Source organism: Sminthopsis crassicaudata, chromosome 3 (genome assembly GCF_048593235.1).
Source record: "Sminthopsis crassicaudata isolate SCR6 chromosome 3, ASM4859323v1, whole genome shotgun sequence".
NCBI classification, from domain to species: Eukaryota; Metazoa; Chordata; class Mammalia; order Dasyuromorphia; family Dasyuridae; genus Sminthopsis; species Sminthopsis crassicaudata.
Genome location: NC_133619.1, coordinates 192716237 through 192730660, shown reverse-complemented (window position 1 = coordinate 192730660; position 14424 = coordinate 192716237).

Sequence of the window (14424 nt, the reverse complement as noted above, 5' to 3'; positions counted from 1 at the left end):
AAGAAAGAAAGAAAGAAAGAAAGAAAGAAAGAAAGAAAGAAAGAAAGAAAGAAAGAAAGAAAGAAAGAAAGAAAGAAAGAAAGAAAGAAAGAAAGAAAAATAGCCTCATGAACTATCATGTAAACATGACCAGAATATTTTGGCTCCAAATACCTTGAATCCTTTGATTTTTTGTAATTTACAATTTTAAAAAATTGGAGGGGATGTTGAATAGCAAATGCTATGAAATTAAAATAAATATTTTTTTTCCAAATGTTCACAGGATAATAGTGTCAACAAAATGAAATCAATCTAGTTATGTCAAAGATTTTTCTCTAATTCCCAAAATCAACAATTTTTAGTTCTAAGACAATATGGTACTCAGATGACAGCTGCCTTTGGGGAGAATCAGTACATTTTTCTGGCTGTTCAGTTATGTCCTCCCTTGTTCCTGACCCCTGATAGCCAGAGAAAATATATGCTCTCACCACCTAGGAACCATCCTTCTCATAATTCTGATTTATCTGTCTTACTCTCAAGTTATACTTTTTTTTTTTGTTAGAATGACAGATTGTAGCGTGCTGTCGTCTCCAGAAGCTGCTGGATCTCTCTCTGGGAAGAGATCTGCTGTGTCTTCTACTCAAATCTCTCCGACAGATTCTTCTTCCTGTAACGAACCGTTGTCTCCAGGCAGTTGCTGTTAACTCTTGTCCAAAGAAGTGACTTCCCTTCCTGCAGAGAGCCCCGTCAGGCCTGATGCAATTCAGAGTCTTCGCCTCTTCCTGGATTGCTGTCCTCTTTATCCTCCCAGAGAATGGGCGTGGGATAATGCAAGGGCTTCTGGGAAGAACCACTTCAGCCAATGGGCTTGCTCCTTCTACCAAGTCAACCTGAGTTCTCACCTTGTAACTATCCAGACAACCTCAGTTCTCACTTAGTAATCCTAACATCTCCCCCTTTCTTTTGATTTAGAACATAGGACAGTCATGACCTTGAAACATAAATCCATCAATATGGGAAGTATTACAGATAATTACATAAATGACCTTGAAACATAAATCCATCAATATGGGAAGTATTACAGATAATTACATAAATTACATAAGCACATAGTAACATAGTAACATAACACATGCTAGAAGTATATAAACAAATAACATAATCAAATAATCATAAATTGAAAATTTATAAATGTCCATTAGTCCATTTGTCCATTAGTCTCATCTTGTGTGAGGAAGTCCAATGATTCCTGCTGGTTTTAAAGTTCTTTAACAGTCTTCTTATTATCCATGCTCTTTCAGTGTCAGATGTTTCTTAGATCTTCTCCTTTATTTTGAGGTCTTTCTCTTTTTCTGTCTCTCTCTGGTGGACAAGGCGAATATGACTCGTTGGCACCCATCTGATTCCTTCTCCTGCTGAAGAAATACAAGCAAACCCTCTCTCCCAGGCAGTTAACCTATCTAATTTCCTTCTATTTACCTCTTTCTAAATCTCTTCTCATCATCTGACAATTACATTGGAGTTGTTTGCACTGGGCACAGCCCTGTTGGTTTAAAAGGCCTGTATTCTCCCCAAGTGTAATCCATTTTTGCAATCTGATTGCCTTTTGGCTCACTTATCAGGTAATCCCTTTCTGCCATGTGATTGCGTTTCTGCTGGTTGATCAAATCAGAGTCCTGACCTTCTAAAGGCTCTTTGGGTGTAACATCAGCTGCCATCATGCCCCAAGTCTTTTTTGCCTGGGGCCCTGGATTTGGGCCCCTCATCCCATTTCCCTGAATTATTCTACACTCTGATGCCCAATGGAGTCCTCTGTTGCATTTTGGACATGGGGTTTTAGGTCTTCTTTCACCCTGTCTTCTCACTGTATCTCCATACCTACACTGAGCTCTTAGATGTCCAATTTTTCCACATTGAAAACATCGCCGAGTTTCTCTAGAAGGTCCTTGCCATGAGGGACCCTGTCTTTCCACATTCATCATTGTCCGGGTGTAAAAAGCATTTGTTCCCACTGTAGCACAGCGTCTTATGATCTCCTCTAAAGGAGCATCTTTGTCTAATCCCCATATAATTCTTTTGCAAATCTCATTGGCATTTTCCTTAGCCAGATGTCTGGTCATTATTTCTGTAGCTGAATTTTCTCCAATAGTTCTTTTGACAGCAGTTTGCAAACGTCCCACAAAATCTGCAAAAGGTTCATTGGGACCTTGCTGTATTTTAGTGAAAGCCTCTCCACGATCTTTCTGTCCAGGAAGGACACCCCAAGCTTTTATTGCAGCCTTAGCAATTTGTTCATATATTGTCATGGTATAATCAGTCTGTTCTGAATTCTCTCCATACCGACCTTCACCAGCCAAGTGCTCAAAAGTGAATTGTGTGTTAACTCCTATTTCCAAATTGCATCTGACTTGAATTTTACATAATTCATGAAATTCCGCAAGCCATAATAAATTTTCTCCAGGTTCCAGACATGTCCTTGCTATGGATTTCCAATCATTCGGGGTTAGGACTTCATAAGACAAACCATCTAGTAACATTTTGACATAAGCTGATGTAGCCCCATAAAGGGTACAACCTTTTTTCAAATCCTTAATTGTATTCAAATCTAAAGGTGCATATCTTCTCCTTTTTTTACCTACAGAGTCAGTATTTTCAATCACAGGATATGCATGTATAAAATCACTTATATCCTGTCCTTCTCTCTTAGCTTTAACCAATGCTTTTTCTAATCTTGTCATAGGCTTAGGCTTCTTCACAGGCAATTCTGTTCGTGTTTCTGCCTCTTCCCCTCTTTCTTCCTCCATCTCTGAAGGTGGGGTTGATGTGGGCCTGTCAATAATCTGTTCTCTAGGCAGGGTTGAAGCTTCTTCAAGAGAATCATACCATACTTAGAGAACCCCAAAGACTCTGCTAAAAAGCTACTAGAAATAATTGAAAATTTCAGCAAAGTGGCAGGATACAAAATAAATCCACATAAATCCTCGGCATTTTTATATATCACTAACAAAATACAACAGCAAGAGATACAAAGAGAAATTCCATTCCAAACAAATGTTGATAGTATAAAATATTTGGGAATCCATCTACCAAAGAAAAGTCAGGAATTATATGAGAAAAATTACAAAACACTTGCCACAAAAATAAAATCAGATTTAAATAATTGGAAAGACATTCAGTGCTCTTGGATAGGCCGAGCGAATATAATAAAGATGACAATACTCCCCAAACTAATCTATTTATTTAGTGCTATACCAATCAGACTCCCAAGAAACTATTTTAATGACCTAGAAAAAATAACAACAAAATTCATATGGAAGAATAAAAGGTCAAGAATTGCAAGGGAACTAATGAAAAAAAACTCAGAGGAAGGTGGTCTAAGTGTACCTGATCTAAAGCTATATTATATAGCAGCAGTCACCAAAACCATTTGGTATTGGCTAAGAAATAGACCGGTAGATCAGTGGAACAGATTAGATACAAAGGACAAAAAAGGGTACATCTATAGCAATCTAATCTTTGACAAACCCAAAGATTCCAACATTAGGGATAAAAATTCATTATTCGGAAAAAACTGTTGGGAAAACTGGAAATTAGTATGGCAGAAATTAGATATGGATCCACACTTAACACCATATACCAAGATAAGATCAAAATGGGTCCATGATTTAGGCATAAAGAGGGAGATAATAAATAGATTAGAGGAACAGAGGATAATCTACCTCTCAGACTTGTGGAGGAGGAAGGAATTTATGACCAGAGGAGAACTAGAGATCATTATTGATCACAAAATAGAAGATTTTGATTACATCAAACTAAAAAGTTTCTGTACAAATAATACTAATGCAAACAAGATTAGAAGGGAAGTAACAAATTGGGAAAATATTTTTAAAAACAAAGGTTCTGACAAAGGTCTCATTTCCAAAATATATAGAGAACTGACCATAATTTATAAGAAACCAAACCATTCTCCAATTGATAAATGGTCAAAGGATATGAACAGACAATTCTCAGAGGAAGAAATTGAAACTATATCCACTCACATGAAAGAGTGTTCCAAATCACTACTGATCAGAGAAATGCAAATTAAGACCACTCTGAGATACCACTACACACCTGTCAGATTGGCTAAGATGACAGGAACAAATAATGACAAATGTTGGAGGGGATGTGGGGAAATTGGGACACTAATACATTGCTGGTGGAGTTGTGAAAGAATCCAGCCATTCTGGAGAGCAATCTGGAATTATGCCCAAAAAGTTATCAAACTGTGCATACCCTTTGACCCAGCAGCGCTACTACTGGGATTATATCCCAAAGAAATACTAAAGAGCGGAAAGAGACATATATGTGCCAAAATGTTTGTGGCAGCTCTTTTTGTTGTAGCTAGAAACTGGAAGATGAATGGATGTCCATCAGTTGGAGAATGGTTGGGTAAATTGTGGTATATGAAAGTTATGGAATATTATTGCTCAGTAAGAAATGACCAGCAGGAGGAATACAGAGAGGGTTGGAGAGACTTAAATCAACTGATGCTGAGTGAAATGAGCAGAACCAGAAGATCACTGTATACTTCAACAACGATACTGTATGAGGATGTATTCTGATGGAAGTGGAAATCTTCAACATAAAGAAGATCCAACTCACTTCCAGTTGATCAATGATGGACAGAGGTAGATACACCCAGAGAAGAAACCCTGGGAGGGGAATGTAAATTGTTAGCACTAATATCTGTCTGCCCAGGTTGCATGTACCTTCGGATTCTAATGTTTATTGTGCAACAAGAAAATGATATTCACACACATGTATTGTACTTAGACTATATTGTAACACATGTAAAATGTATGGTATTGCCTGTCGTCGGGGGGAGGGAATAAGGGAGGGGGGGTAATTTGGAAAAATGAATACAAGGGATAATATTATAAAATATATATATATATATATAATAAAAAAAAAATTAAAAAAAAAAAAAAAATACTACCAATACTAGTATCTTCCCCACAATGTTGTAAGGGGAATGAAAGAGGTATATCTGTATATCACTTTGCACATCTTAAAATGTTATATAAATCCTAGCAGCATCTGCTGCTGCTACTACTGTTATTATCCTACTGCTACTATATTATTAAAGACAAAAAAGAAAAAAAAAAAAAAGAGAATCATACCATAATTCCTCATTTAAATCCTCTTGCTCTAGGGAAAGATCTTGATCTTTCCTTTTTTCCTCACACTTCCTCCTCTGTTCATTTTTAGAACTTTTCCTTCTCCTACAACTTGCTTGATAGTTTAAGGCTAATTGAACTATGTTGTAGATATAAAATACTTCTGCAGAAATTGAACGAGGCCCATTTTTTGCTTGAAATTCTTTCATTTCATATCCCACTAGCTTCCATTTATCTACATCTATCTTTTCTTCCTCTAAGAACCAAGGGGATGTGCGTCTTAATGCAGCCAAGAGTTTAGCAATCTGTACCCAGGTTACAAGTAAACTCTGCTCCTCAATTATGTTGATTATACTCTCTATAGTACCACTCCTGAATGGGGGTGGAGCTGAGGTTTCTTCTGGGGCTGGGGATGAGTCGGTGAGGTCCAGGGATTGAATATAGCTAACATCTGCCCCATTTCAGCTATAAGAGATTCCTGGTTTAGCCCTTAACAAGTTAAATTCCTTATTTATCTATTAGCACGCTCACTTAATCTTTAACAAAGTTTCCTCGTTACTCACGGTTCTGGGTCAGAGAGACTGAGATCTAGATCGGAAGCTTTTCCACTGGAATCAGGACTGTGTCTGTCCCTGTTCGGGCGCCAAATTGCAAAGGTCTGGTCTAGCTCCTCTTGTCAGGATAAGCAAAAGTCCTTGCCCCACGTGTGGACGCCAATTGTAGCGTGCTGTCGTCTCCAGAAGCTGCTGGATCTCTCTCTGGGAAGAGATCTGCTGTGTCTTCTACTCAAATCTCTCCGACAGATTCTTCTTCCTGTAACGAACCGTTGTCTCCAGGCAGTTGCTGTTAACTCTTGTCCAAAGAAGTGACTTCCCTTCCTGCAGAGAGCCCCGTCAGGCCTGATGCAATTCAGAGTCTTCTCCTCTTCCTGGATTGCTGTCCTCTTTATCCTCCCAGAGAATGGGCGTGGGATAATGCAAGGGCTTCTGGGAAGAACCACTTCAGCCAATGGGCTTGCTCCTTCTACCAAGTCAACCTGAGTTCTCACCTTGTAACTATCCAGACAACCTCAGTTCTCACTTAGTAATCCTAACAACAGATAGTTTTTTTTTTTTTTTTTGTCTTTTTACTCCATTTGGTACACATTGAATTAAGTAACAGATTCATTTTCAACACACACACACACACACACACACACACACACACACACACACACACACACACCCCCTGAATAAAAATAGATGAGTATTACATGTATCTGTGTGGGCATTTTGGTGGATTTGTGCTATGTTATTTTCTCTATATTTGAATGTGACAGAAAAAGAATACTGTTAGATGAACAGCAGTCATTTCTAAACCATAGAGTTCCATAGCTACAGCTGGTATTTGCCGAGACTGGGAATGTTAACTACTGTGCCTCTTCACCTTACAATCTGCTGCCCCATTTCTGATTACTCTATGGCAGTCTGTTCTGTCAGCTGTTTTGGTTGCTCAGCAGTCAATAGAGAAACTAGATAATTTGCTCTTGGGTTTCAGTGTCCTCCAAGAATTTCTTCTACTAGTGCTGCTTCCCATTGCTCTATTTCAGTTCATCATCTATAGATGAATTATTTCTTTGTACATGTCCAGATGAGCAGATCTGTAGTTGTAGCAAACACTATCTCGACTCTGGCAGACTGGTTATCTTACAAGATTCAGCTGTAACATCCTGTACAAGATTCAGCTGTACAAGATCCTGTCTTTCCATGTAATTCTTAGTTATGAGATGACAGCACAAAAAGAAAAAAATAACTACTTAAGATATACATTATGCTTTTAGACTATGATTTAGGGGAGCATTTAGGTACCATCAAATTTCAAACCATGGTAAATGTCCCCATATTCATGGTCACATCTAATTTCTAATTAAAGTATAAGAATTCCATATGTAATGAAGTCACAACTACTTCAGTTTCCAAGTAAATATGTCATTCAATGGGAATCATATTGTTAATATGAATTTGGATTTTATTCTTTTGTCTCCAGAAGCTCCTTGTTTATTTATTGACTTGTAAAATTAAAATTTATACTTCACAGCAGATTGTTAAGAACAGCTTTAGAAAAAGCAGGAATTTTTAAGGACATATACTATATATTAATATAGTGGAGGAATACTTCTAGAGTTACAGAAGCTAGGTCCAAACTCCACTTCTGATGTTTATTTTCTTTTGGCCATGAGCCAATTATATAACCCACAAGCACCTTTTTCTCATCTGTAAAATGAAGAAGTGAGACTAAATGATGCCTGAGGTCTTTTCCAACCATTAATCTGTAATTTTATGATATGATCCCAAATATGCCCAGACTTGATTTAGTTTCATTTATGTAGGAGGAAAAAGATGACAGAAAGAAAGAGGGAAAAGGCCAATGAAAGTAATGAATATCTGCCTATATCCCCATTTCAAGTTTATTCATATATTCCTTCTTATAAGCTATATTTGAACTTGGATAATTGGACATATCACATTTTCACTCTTAAAGGTGAAATACAATAGAAGATAACTAAATTGCCATTCACTCAATAGCAAAAATCAAAAGGAGATAGACTTTCCTTGGACTATACAGTACCAATTGTAAATGTGGTACACATTTTTTTATTCAAACAGGTGTTGAAAACCTGTTTATTTGTGTGAACTGGGTAAGGCATTTAACTTCTTTAGTTCTGTTTTCTAATTTGCATAATAGAAAACCTCTGATGAACTTTATAGTTGAATCTGTGACTCCATGAGCATAGTTCCAAATCATTCTCCAGAATAGCTGGATGTATTCACAATTCCACCAACAATGTATCAGTGTCCCAGTTTTCCCACATCCCCTCTAAGATTGCAAGTTATCTTTCACTCTCATTCTAACCAATCTGACAGGAGTGTAGTGGTATCACAGAGTTGTCTTAATTTGCATTTCTCTGATTAATAATGACTTGGAGCATCTTTTCATATGGCTAGAAATAGTTTCAATTTTTTCATCTGAGAACCTAACCCTTTGACCATTTATCAATTGGAGAATGGCTTGATTTCTTATAAATTAGAGTCAATTCTCTATATATTTTGGAAATGAGCCTTTATCTGAACCTTTGACTGTAAAAATGTTTTCCCAATTTATTGCTTTCCTTCTAATCTTGTCTGTATTAGTTTCTTTTGTACAAAACTTTTCAATTTGATATAGTCAAAATTTTCTATTTTGTGATCAATAATGATCTCTACTTCTTTTTGGATATAAATTCATTCCTTTTCCAAATGTCTGAGAAATAAATTTTCCTATGTTCCTCTAATTTATTTATAATCTCATTCTTTATGCCTAGATCATGAACCCATTTTGACCTTTTCTTGGTGTATGGTGTTAAGTGTGGGTCAATGCCTAGTTTCTGCCACACTAATTTCCAATTTTCCCAGCCGTTTTTGTCAAACAGTGAATTCTTATCCCAAATGCTTGGGTCTTTTGGTTGGTCAAACACTTGATTTTTAAAGTCATTGACTAGTTTGTCCTTTGAAGCAAATCTATTCCACTGATCAACTAGTCTATTTCTTAACCAATAAAAAATGTTTTTTTTTTGTGATTGCTGATTTATAATATAGTTTTAGATATAGAGTTAGGCCACCTCCATTTGATTTTTTTTCATTAGTTCCTTTGAACGTCTTGATCTTTTGTTGTTCCATATGAATTCTACTATTATTTTTCCTACGTCATTAAAATAGTTTTTTGGGGGAGTCTGATTTCTATAGAACTAAATAAATAGATTAGTTTATGTAGTATTACCATATTTATTATATTTGCTCGACCCATCCATGAGCACTTAATATTTTTCCAATTGGTTAGATTTGACTTTATTTGTGTGGAAAGTGTTTGTAGCTTTGCTCATGTAGTTCCTGACTTTCCCTTGGAAGTTAGATTCCCAAATATTTTATATTACCTGCAGTTACTTTAAATGGAATTTCTCTTTTTAACTCTATCTGTTGGATTTTGTTAGTGATATATCAGAATGCTGATGACTTATGTGGGTTTATTTTATTTCCTGCAACTTTGCTAAAGGTGTGGATTATTTCTAATAGCTTTTTAGTAGAATCTCTGGGGTTCTATAAGTATACCATCATATCATCTGCAAAAAGTGATAATTTGGTTTTCTCATTGCCAACATTATCTAATCCCTTTCATCACTTTCTCAACTCATTGCCGAAGCTAGCATTTCTAATACAATATTGAATAGTAATGGTGATATGGAAAATCTTGTTTTACTTCTAATATTTTTGGGAATGGTTGCAGTTTATCCCCATTACATATGAAGCTTACTGATGATTCTGATTATTTTAAGAAAAAGTTCATTTGTTCCTATACTCTCAAGTGTTTTTTAATAGAAATGAATGTTGGATTTTATAAAATGCTTTTTCTGCATCTATTGAGATGATCATATTTTTTGTTTATTTGATTATTGATATAGTCAATTATGCTAATAGTTTTCCTAATATTGAACCAGCCCTGCATTCCTGGTATAAATCCTACTTAGTCATGTTTTATTATCCTGACAATAATTTTCTGTAATCTTATATGAATTTTTTTTCCAGGATGCTTTTAATATTTTTCTTAGTCTGATAGCTCTGTAATTTTGCCACAATATTCCTTGGAGTTTTTATTTTAGGGTCTCTTTCAAAAGGTGTGTTCAATGAATTCTTTCAATGCCTATTTTACCTTCTGATTCTGTTACATAAAATAGGCTCTTTTTTATCATAATTTTCAGAAAGTCCAATAATCCTCAGATTATCTCTCCTAGATGTATTTTCCGGTCTGTTATTTTTCCAAGTAGATATTTAACTTTTTTTTTTCTTTTTTTTTTTTTTTTTTTTTGGTTTGGTTGTCTGATCTTGATGTCTCAAGGAATCATTCATTTTTCTTTGTCCAGTTCTGTCTGGTTTTTTTGTTCTTTAGCTTTTTTTTTTTTTTTATTAACTTCTTTTTGTATATATCCAATTGAGTTTTTAAATGAGTTGCTTTGTTCTATGGAATTTTTTTTCCATTTCTCTATTTTTTAATGAATTATTTCCTTTTTCCAATTCACAAATCCTACTTTTCTGGGAGTTCTTTACCTTTTCCAATTCACATTTTAGGAAGTTGTTTTCTTTTTCCACTTTATCAATTTTTTCTTTCAGTGAATTATAAGCCTTTTCCACATTGTCTTACAGAGCTTCTCTTTCCTCTCCCCATTTTTCTTCTAGCTCTCTTTTAAGATCTTTTATAATTTCTTCTAGGAGAGATTTGTCTTATAGGAACCAGATAACATCATCCTTTGGGGTTTTGTCCAGAGACTATCTGCTATTAGTCTCCTTGAGGTTGAAAAACCTGCTTTCTTTCTGTATAGAAGGTATCAATGGTTAGCATATACTTGGCTTTTTTTTTTCATTTTTTAAAAAGCCCTTAGGGTCTGGCTTCAGGGCAAAGAGGTTACCAGCTTCCTCTGCAGAGCAGGGATAGCTATGTGGACAGTAGGTGTCCTGCAAATTGGCTGCTAAGAGTAGTAGAGCTGTGTAAGTGCCCTTGGAAAAGCCCTGAACCAGAAGTTTCTTGGCCCTGGGAAGTGCAACCAGGCTGCAGAAATTCTATTGTCCTGGGCAGAGCTCTCCTCCTTTGCAGATTTGTGCCTGCCTGAGGCAGAGTCCCCCTGGTGATCAGCAGTGTGACTGCCCCGGCAAAATCCCTGTGTTGCAAAATGGGGATGCACAGCTGTGCTGTGGTCTGTGCTGAGTCACTTCTGGTGTTGGGTGGGTGTAATCCTGTTAGATTCTGGTGATTTTTGGACTCTATTCTAATTTTGGCTTTAATTTCTCTGTTGATCTACTGCTTTATATCTAAAGCAGAGCAGCCAACCTTTGGTAGAGTCCTCCCTGCACATTTTCCACCCATGGAGACTGCCTTCCATCCCCCCTTCTCCCCCCCCCCACCTAGTCAGCTCAGTGTGTTAGCTTCTGGTTTTGCCTCCCTACCTGTGCTGACCTGCTCCCTATGATCAAGACAAACCTTTTCTGGGGTTCTTCCAGATTATATTCAGCTAGTAATTTGTTGTACTCCCAATATTTGCGGACTTTATCAGTCAAGCACTATTTCTGAGGCTGAATTTGGTAATTAGCAATGAGGGTAGAATGGAAGCTTAGAATGACATGTGTCTTCTCTGCCATCTTCACTCCACACACACCCCAGAAATTATTTAAAGAAAACCCCATAAAATTAGACTTAATGAAATGGAAAAAAAAATAATTCCTTAAAATAGACGATGAAATGGTAAAAGCTTATAACTCCTTACAAAATAGATTTAAAAATAAAAAAGAAAACATTTTCTTCAAAAACAGAATTTGTGAAATGGAAAAAAATAATACATTGAACAAAACATCTAATTTAAAATTTTAATTGGCCAAATACAAAAGGAGTAAAAAGGAAATGAGAAATAATTCACTAAAATTTAGAAGTATAAAAATGGAAATGAATGACTCAATGAGACATCAGAAATCAGACTAAATAATAACAAAAGAAAAAAATAGAAGAAATGTAAAATACCTCATTGGAAAAATATGTGACCTGAAAAATACGTCAAGGAGAGACAATCTAAGGAATAATGGACTTCCTGAAAACAATTAAAAGGAGCCTATTCATTATCTTTCAGTAAACCATCAAGAAAAACTGCCCTGATGTCCTACAATCAGAAGGTAAAATAGCCATTAAAAAAATTCACAGACCACTTCCTGAAAGAAAACCCAAAATTAAAACTCAAAGAATATTATAACTAAAATTCAAAATTATAAGACCAAGGGAAAATGTTGCAAGCAACCAGAAAGAAGCAGTTCAAATATCCAGGAGTCACAATAAAGAGAATCCAGGATTTAGCAGTTTCCACTTTAAAGAATCCAAGAGTTTAGAAACTGATATTCTGAAAGATATAGGAACTTGATTTGCAGCTAAGAATAAACAATCCAGCTAAATTGAGGATTGTTTTTAGGGAAGAAGATGGACATTCATTGATAAAGGTGAAATTCAATCATTTCTGATAAAAGGTAAGAGCTGGACAAAATATTTGATCTTTAAATACAGAACTCAATAAAAGCATAAAAAAGTAAAAAGGAAATAACTCTTGAGAACTTTATCTCTGTTATGGGTATATTTAAGAGAGTGCAGGTATAATTTGATATTATTGTGATACTATAAAAATAAACTAGTGGTGGAAAGAGTATTGTACTAGAAAGAGAGGGAAATGAAGATAAAATGAGGGAAATAAAATCTCATAAAGAGGCAAAGACCATTATAATTGAGAGAAATGAGTGAGAAATGGACATTGTATGAATATTACTCTCATCAGATTTGGATCAAAGAATAAATATCAGACTCATTTGATTTCACAGAGAAACTTGTATCAACATATATGAAAGTGGGAGGAAAAGGGGGAAAATAAAGGGGAAAGAAAATAGAAGGGAAAACAGAAAGAGTAGGGTAAAGATGTAAAAAGGGGGAAGGGCTATAAAAGAGGCAGGGCTGTTTGAGAGAGGTGGTGATTACTAACAAAATACTGGAGACAAAAGAAAAGGGAAAAGCAAAGAGAAAAGCATAACTTCTGATAAATAAGATGGCAGGATATACAGAATTAGTCATTTTAACTGTGAATGTTAATATAATGAACTCTCCTATAAAATGGAAGCAGATAGCAGATTGGATTAAAGGCCAGAATCTTACAATATGTTGTTTACCAGAAACACTTTTAAAGCAGTATGATACATACAGAGTAAAGGTAAAAGGCTAGAGAAGAATGTATTAAGCATGAGGAGAAGTAAAAAAGAAGGGATAGCAATCCTGATCACAGATTCAACAAAAGCAAATAGAGATTTAATTAAAAGTGACAAGAAAGGAAACTACATCCCTCTTAAAGATACCATAAATAATTAATCAACACTAAACATAATATGCATCTATTGGTATGTCTTCCATATTCCTGAAAGGGAAGTTACAAGAGCTGCAAGAATAAATAAAAAGCAAAACTGTTATATTGAGGGCTATCAACCCTAGTGTCTCAAAAGTAGAGTTCTTTGTTTTCTTTAATATCATATTCTATAATCTTTGATCCTATAAAGTGGAACTCTAGGTAATCCTGATTGCAGCTCCTTGATATTTGAATTGTTTCCTTCTAGCTGTTTGCAATATTTTCTTCTTGATTTTATAATTCTGAAATATCTAATAATGGTCTTTGGAGTTTTTATTTTGGGGTCTCTTTCAGGAGGTTATCACTGAATTCTTTCAATGGCTATTTTACCCTCTGGTTCTAGGACATCCGAGCAGTTTTCCTTGATGATTTCCAGAAAGATAATTTCTAGGCTCCATTTTTTCATCATTGTTTTCATGAAATCCTATAATCCTTAGATTGTCCCTCCTAGATCTTTGTTCCAGGTCAAATTTTTTTTTTGTGATTGTTATTCTGTTTTGTTTTGTTTGACTGATTCTTGAAGTCTCATTGAGTCTTTAACTTCCATTTGTGCAATTCTAATTTTTAGTAAGTTTTTAATTAGCTTTTTTATTTCCTTTTGCATTTGGCCAAAGGAACGTTTATATAAGGTGTTCTGTTAATTGCATTTTTCCAGTTTCACAGATTTTTTCAATGAATTAATTTCTTTTACATATCTATTTTGTAAGGAGTTCTATGCTTTTTTTTCCATTTTATCAAATCTGGAGGTCAAATACAGACTGTTATCTTGGTTCTGCTCCTGAAGGTGATGATTTAAAAAAAAAAGTTTCACTTTTGCAAGGAAAGATAAAATTCATTGTCCCTGAAATTCACAAACTTTGTTGCTGATACAGGATTTCTTCAACTAGGCAATCAAATTGGAAATTAGAAGCAAATCTTCCTTTATAATCACAGTAAATTAGCATTATTTAGAAATGAAGGGCTTTTGAATTATCTAAATCAAGCAACAGTCTTACAACCAAATAATTTTGATTTGGAACTTAAAAATCAATGTCAACTATGCTGTATACAAATTACAAAGGGTTTAAGTTCATTTCCATTCTATTCCATATTTGCAAAGGAGAAATGAAGTTTCACTCATTAGAGCCATTCAAGAGATGAAAAATGTAAATAAGCTGGTATTCTAGAAAACAGGTATCTTGTACACACAGCATAGAGAAAAATTTTAGAGCCAGTGAACTTGGTGATAGTATAGGAAATAGGCTGTGCAGGCAGCAGAAAACTTCCCCACCTGAGACTGATTTATCACTATGACAG